This window comes from Gossypium hirsutum, chromosome A01, assembly GCF_007990345.1.
Source record: "Gossypium hirsutum isolate 1008001.06 chromosome A01, Gossypium_hirsutum_v2.1, whole genome shotgun sequence".
NCBI classification, from domain to species: Eukaryota; Viridiplantae; Streptophyta; class Magnoliopsida; order Malvales; family Malvaceae; genus Gossypium; species Gossypium hirsutum.
The window spans coordinates 8,342,231-8,349,465 of record NC_053424.1 but is presented as its reverse complement, the minus strand read 5'-3'; the positions used below and the strand labels follow the sequence as shown (position 1 = coordinate 8,349,465).

Sequence of the window (7,235 nt, the reverse complement as noted above, 5' to 3'; positions counted from 1 at the left end):
AATAAATCATCCAAAAACATGCCAAGTATGGGATTAAAACAAGTTACTTTTATGGTTTATCAAATATCCCCACACTTAAGCATTTGCTTGTCCTCAAGCAAAATCCTCAACTCACAATTAAAATTAAACTTTCTTAACTTATAATTCTCATTAATAATGTTTTTTCATAATTCACAAATAATCATACATTGATAATTCAACTAATAAAACATTAAAGATTCAAACAATCCAAGTCGAGCATTTTTAAATCATGAAAGCATAGGTATTTCCCTTTAACTAAGTAATTACCTTTAATTCAAAACCGACAAGAATTGACATCCTCTCTAAAGATTCACTCAAATCACTCAAAGTGTTTAAGGTTCAAAAATAAGCATTCAATAGTCAAACATGAAAAGTCATTACCAGAGGCTTGCATAAAAATCAAATCTCCACCACTATAAAATGAGATGATACACAAATCAAAAGGTCTTTAAAAGATTGTAACGGGGCTCAGGTTAAATGTATGGAGAATGGCCGAAAAAGAGGGTTAGAATCAAGATCGAATTGATAAATTACAAAACTAGAAAAAAAATGCTGAATTACAAATAATTACCTCAATCGAAACTATTCAAGAATAACACGAGCTTCTTCTCAAAATATGAATTTAATTGTTCAAGCTCAATTAGCAAAGAACTAAATAACTATATATGTATTTTTTTCTTTTTTTCTTTTTTGATGATTTTTTATATGTAAATAAGAAGAAATAATGCAGCAACTTAACCAAATCAAATCTCGATAAAAATGAAGTCAATAAAACTGGAAAATTTCTCAATGAACAAAAAATGAGTTATGGGTTATCATTAATAGGTAAATCAAGAAACGGTGTGTTAGGCTCAAAGGGGTTCACTAATGGTTAATTATGAAGGTAGGCTATTTATGGCATAAGTAGGTTAAAACCTAAGTGCCTTTATCATCTCAGTATATCGAATCAAAGGTGTGGTCTCGACATGCATAATCGAAGCAAGTTCTAGAATAACAAATCAATGTTGGCACACTCATAACCAATAATAAAATAAGCAAGAAATGTGTATGCTCTAAAGGCTCAAAATCTCACAAAAAGTTATGGTTTTTGAAATCAATCTTGCAAATCTCAAACTTCAAGGTAATACCACAATTCAGGGAAACAACCTAAAATTTTTTAATTTCGAAAATAGACTTATCATGCTTGGTTCTCTCATGTCTTAAAGTTTAAACAATCAATGCGCAAATATCAATAAATTTAATATAAAACATAGCAATGATAATCATAAATCGATAAGAATTTATTCTAATAGTAATATGAGAAATTTACTTAAACACAAGACATAATTTAGGGAATTTCTAATAATCATATAAATAACCTCTCCACACTTAACATGTACATTGTCCTCAATGTACAAACAAAAATAATCACAGTAGAAATAGAATATCATAATAGAGGGAGAGAATTGAAACTGCCCTGAATATTAGATGAAATCCCCAGAATAGTGAAAAGCGGAACTGTAGGCAAATATTAAATGTAGTGCATGATTCTGAGCAAGCTATTAAGAAAATAAACACAAGTAGTGAAGAAGATTAAGAGATTATACTCGATTAGATACAACCATAATAAATAAAAATATAGTTCAAAATATAAAAGAAAAAGACGTCTAAGAAATAACAATAAACATAAAAATGAAAATGAAAATGAAAATAATAAAATAAAATAAATGGACTCAATGGTCTTCATCACTAGACACATCAGTGTCGTGAGTCGTCGGCGCTGGAGAGGAGATATAGAAATGCTGGCAGATCCTCTGCAATGTCACGTCAAGACTGCCAAACCTCTGAGCGTAGTATTGCTCGAAGCGAGTTTTCTCTATAGTTTTCTCTAGGATACGTTTGAGCTCTCGTTTGCAACTTCAACTTGTCCACTAGTTTGAGGGTGATACGTGGTAGTTGTCCTATGATGCACTCTATACTTCTTAAGGACTTTATAAAATTGAGCGTTACAAAAATGCGTATCCCTATCACTAATAATTGCTCTAGGTGTTCCAAATTGAGAAAAGAGCTTCTTGAGAAATCTAACTACCACTCTAGCATCATTAGTAGGTAAAGCTTGAGCTTCTACCGATTTTGACATATAATCAACAGCTACTAGGATATATTTACTACCAAACGAGCTAGGAAATGGGTCCATAAAATCAATGCCCCAGACATCAAATATTTCACATGAGAGCATATGAGTTTGAGACATTTCAACATGTTTAGAAATATTACATGTTCTTTGGCATCTATCACAAAAAGTAACATACCTATTAACGTCATTGAACAGTGTGGGCCAATAAAAACTTGATTCAAACATTTTATGTGTTGTCTTAGTCCTACTGTAATGTCCTTATGTTGGTCTTGAATGGAAGTGTTCCAAGATTTTACTCACTTCTAATTTTATAACACATCTCTGAATTACTTGATCTGCACATACACGAAAAAGGAAAGGATCCTCCCAAAAATAATTTTTCACATCGGCAAAAAATCACTTCTTTTGATGATGTGTCAACCCTTTTGGTAAGATGTTAGCAACTAGGTAATTCGTAATATTCGCAAACCAAGGGATTTCAGAGTCGGTTATAACCAAAAGTTGTTCCTCAGGAAATTTATCTAATTCTCATCAAGTTCCTTAATATGTGAATTCTCTAACTCAGAGAGGTGATCTACTGCAAGATTTTCAGCTCCCTTCTTATCATGAATTTCTAAATCAAACTCCTACAATAATAAAATCAATCTTATAAGTCGAGGTTTTGCATTTGATTAGTGAGGAGATAACGAAAAGCCGAATGGTCAGTGTAAACAACAACTTTAGATAATATCAAATATGGTCTAAATTTATCGAATGCAAAAACCACAGCTAGCAATTCTTTTTCTGTAGTAGTGTAATTTTCTTGTGCAGCTATTAATGTCTTGCGAGCATAATAAATCGGTTGAAAATGCTTGTCTCTTAGCTGCCCAAGAACTGCACCTACTGCAAAATCACTCGCATCACACATTAACTCAAAGGGTAAGTTCTAATCAGGTGCAACCATAATTGGAGCATTAATTAATTTGTCTTTAAAAGTATTAAATGCTTCTAAACATTCCTAACTAAAATCTAAAGGCACATCTTTTTCTAGCAAATTTGTTAAAGGCTTAGCTATTTTAGAAAAAAATTTAATAAATCTTCTATAGAACCCAGCATGTCCTAAAAAGCTTCGAATAGCCTTAACTGAACTAGGGGAGGTAATTTTTCAATGGTTTCAATTTTCGCTCTATCAACCGCAACCCCTCTACTAGAAATTTTATGGCCCAATATAATCTCTTCTCGAACTATGAAGTGACATTTTTCCCAATTAAGCACAAAGATTGTTTCCTCCTATCTCATTAGAACTCGTTTTAAGTTTTTAAGGCAAAAATGGAAAGAATTACCGAATACTGAGAAGTCGTCCATAAATACCTCCATAATGTCTTCTACGAGTTCATAAAAAATGGCCAACATACAACGCTGAAAAGTAGCAGGAGCATTACATAACCCAAAAGGCATTTTTTGGTAAGCAAACATACCATATAGACATGTAAATGTCATTTTTTCTTGATCTTCCGGAGCTATCGGGATATGAAAGTAGCCAGAGAGTCCATCTAGAAAGCAATAATACATATGCCCAGATAATCTTTCTAACATTTGGTCAATGAATGGCAAAGGAAAGTGATATTTTCTTGGGGCATCGTTCAATTTCCTATAATCAATGCAAACTCTCCATCCCATGATTGTTCTCGATGGAATCAACTCATTCTTCTCGTTGGCTACAACAGTCATGCCTTCTTTCTTAGGAACAACCTGCACAGGACTTACCCAAATACTATCAGAAATAGGATAAATAACTCCAGCATCTAGAAGTTTAATTACCTCAGCTTTAACGACTTCTTTCATGTTAGGATCCAGTCGACTTTGAGCTTGCATACATGGTTTTTATTCATCCTCCATTAAAATTTATGGGTGAAAAAAGAAGGGTTGATCCCTTTAATGTCAAAAATCTTCCAAGCTATGACTTTTTTATGTTCCTTCAATACTTGTAATAACCCATCTTTCTCATTTGGCTGCAAGTTTGAAGCAATAATCACTGGTAATGTAGAATTATTTCCAAGGAACGTATACTCTAAGTGATTTGGTAATTGTTTCAGTTCCAATTTGGGAGGTTCTTGAATAGAAGGTTTTAATTTTAATTCATCGTTTACCTCATCATAATTCTTCTGTCTCAGTGAAGACTCATTGGAATCTAAATCAATTTTTGTCTTACCTATCACAGCAGTATCATCATCTATCTCTTCTCTTTAGACAAGACATTGTTTCAACATGTCCTTATGAACAATTTCCTGTAAAGAATATTGAATAACATGGTCAATAGAGTCAATAAGATAACATGAATCATCTTGTTCTTTAGAGAATCGCATGGCATCATACATTTTAAAAATAATATCTTCGTCACCTACCCTAAGCACAAGTTTACCATCACCCACATCAATGATAGCTCTAACAGTGGTTAAAAATGGGTTACCTAAAATTAAAGGTACCTCAACAACCTCATCCATGTCAAGCACCACAAAATCAATAGGGAGTATGAATTTATCTACTTTTACTAGGACATCTTCAATAATACCCCTAGGATATTTAACAGATCTATCAGCTAATTAGATACTCATCCTAGTAGGTTTTGGTTCACCAAGACCAAACTGCTTGAACATTTTATAAGATATCAAGTTAATGCTAGCACCTAAATCAGCTAATGCTTTCTCAATATTCAAACTACCAATTAAACAAGGAATAGTAAATTTCTTAAATCTTTCAGCTTGGTTGGTAGTTTATTTTGAAGAATAACTGAACATTCCTCGTTGATTTCCACAATAGATAGCTCTTCAAATTTCCTTTTATTTGTTAAAAACTCCTTCAAAAATTTTGCATATGTGGGCATTTGCAAAATAACTTCAACAAAACGTAAGTTAATATGCAATTGTTTAAAAAGTCCAAGAAATTTACCAATTTGTGCATCCATGCAGTCTTTCTTCAACTTTGCTAGATATAGGATCGGTGGTTTATATTCCTTAAGTACCGGTGTTTCACTCACTTCGGGTTTTACCTCATCGTCATTTTCCTTATCAAATTCCTGTTGCAGCTTCTTTTCAGGTTCAATCAACACTTTCCCATTCCTTAATGTAACTGCTTTCACATGCTCTTTTCAGTTGGGTTCGGTGTTATTAGGTAAACTACCTTTCTGCCTTTTTGAAACTAATTTAGCAAGCTATCCAATTTGATTTTTGAGCCCATGAATCGACGCTTGCTAATTTTTCAAAGCTATCTCGGTGTTTTGAAAACGAGTCTCTGACACAGAAATAAATTTTGCTAACATCTCTTCAAGATTCGATTTCTTTTCTTACTGACAAGGTTGTTGTTGAAAACCTGGACGGGGTCGTGGTTTTTGATTTCCTTGACCACCCCACAAGAAATTTGGGTGGTTCCTCTATCCTACATTATAAATGTTACTATAAGGATTATTTTGAGGTCTAGAATTATTACCTATATAGTTTATTTTCTCATTCTTCATGCTAGGACTATAGGATAAATATTTTGAATTATTTATTTCACCTCCATTTGCGGCACATTGCATCACCAAATGTACCTGCGTAGAAACACATATACTATTAATTTTTTTATTCAAAATTTCTACCTGGTTTGATAACATGGTGACTGCATCTAAGTTAAAAACACTGGCTGCTTTTGTTGGCTTCGTCCCCATGACTTGCCACTGATAATTATTCAGTGGCATCTCCTCTATAAACTCATAAGCCTCTTCAGGTGTTTTATTATTCAGAGTACCACTTGCAGCTGCATCAATCGATTGTCGAGTTGAGGGATTCAAACCGTTGTAGAAGGTTTAAACCTATAGCCATAGAGGTAACCCATGGTGAGGGAACCTTCTCAATAAATCCTTATACCTCTCCTATGCATCATATAGGATCTCTAAATCCATTTGCACGAAGGAAGAGATATCATTCCTCAGCTTGGCTGTCTTAGCCGGTGGAAAATACTTCACTAAGAACTTTTCAGTCATTTGATCCCATGTAGTGATAGAACCTCTTGGTAGAGAGTTTAACCACTGTTTAGCTTTATTCCTCAATGAGAAAGGAAACAACCGTAAGCGAATGGCAACGTCAGAAACGCCATTAATCTTGAAAGTGTCACAGAATTCTAGAAAGTTAGCCAAATGAGTATTTGGATCTTTGATACGTGATATTCGTGACAGGTTTTAAATATTTATAATAAATCATTCTTGAAACTAACTATTATCACGATGAAGGCAAGAGTACCTATCAAATAGTAATATAGCTTTAGCAAGACCAAATTATTGAACCCAAAGGAACTAAAAGTACTAGTATCAACTTTCTTTTTATTATCTAGCCTAAAAATTAAAAGGGTTTTGTTTATCAAACTAATTACTTAAACTAAGAAATCACAAAAAAGAAATTTGGGGAAATACTTTTTGGAAAAATCGATTGATTAAGACAATACCTAAGGAAAAATCCACCTAGACTTCACTTGTTATTTGACTCTGAATCAGACGATTTATTCATTCAACTTGTTCCGTAGAGATCCCTAAGTTATATTATTATCTCTCTCGAGACTAACAACGTCTAACCCTAATTGAATAATTGAAATATCTTTCTAATTAATGCCCTAAGGTTGCATTAACTCGATCTATGGATCCCCTTATTAGGTTTCACCCTAATCCGAAAAAATCTTGTCACCCTATCTTTAAACGCGCAACCAACTCCGCTTAATTATGACAAATTTACTCTTAGACAGGGTCTATTCCTCCTCTGAATAAAAGCTTAACTTGAATCAATATCCTAGAATATCAAAACAAGAATTAAGAACACATAATTAAGAACAAGTCAAATATTTATCATACAATTCAGATAATAATAACAAGATCCGTCTTAGGTTTCATTCCCCCTTAGGTATTTAGGGGTTTTAGTTCATACTAATGAAAGAAAACATCTCAAAAGAATAAAAATGAAAAAACATAAGAAAACCCAAAACTCCTGAGGGAATTTGAAGGAAGATCTTCAGTCTTGACGGTGAGTCCGGCTTCTAAGATGGATCAATTGGCTTTCCTTGAGCAATTCCTTGCTTCCTCATGTCCGTCCCC

The 7,235-nt window shown here is 33.3% G+C and overlaps 1 non-coding gene across 1 annotated transcript; it reads left to right on the top strand.

Annotated features, from left to right (window-relative positions):
* The first annotated feature begins 5,982 nt into the window (after window positions 1-5,982).
* On the top strand, window positions 5,983-6,089 carry LOC121206733 (small nucleolar RNA R71). Its single transcript, XR_005901914.1, has one exon. It is a non-coding gene; the product is annotated as a small nucleolar RNA R71 (small nucleolar RNA).
* The last annotated feature ends 1,146 nt before the right edge of the window (window positions 6,090-7,235 follow it).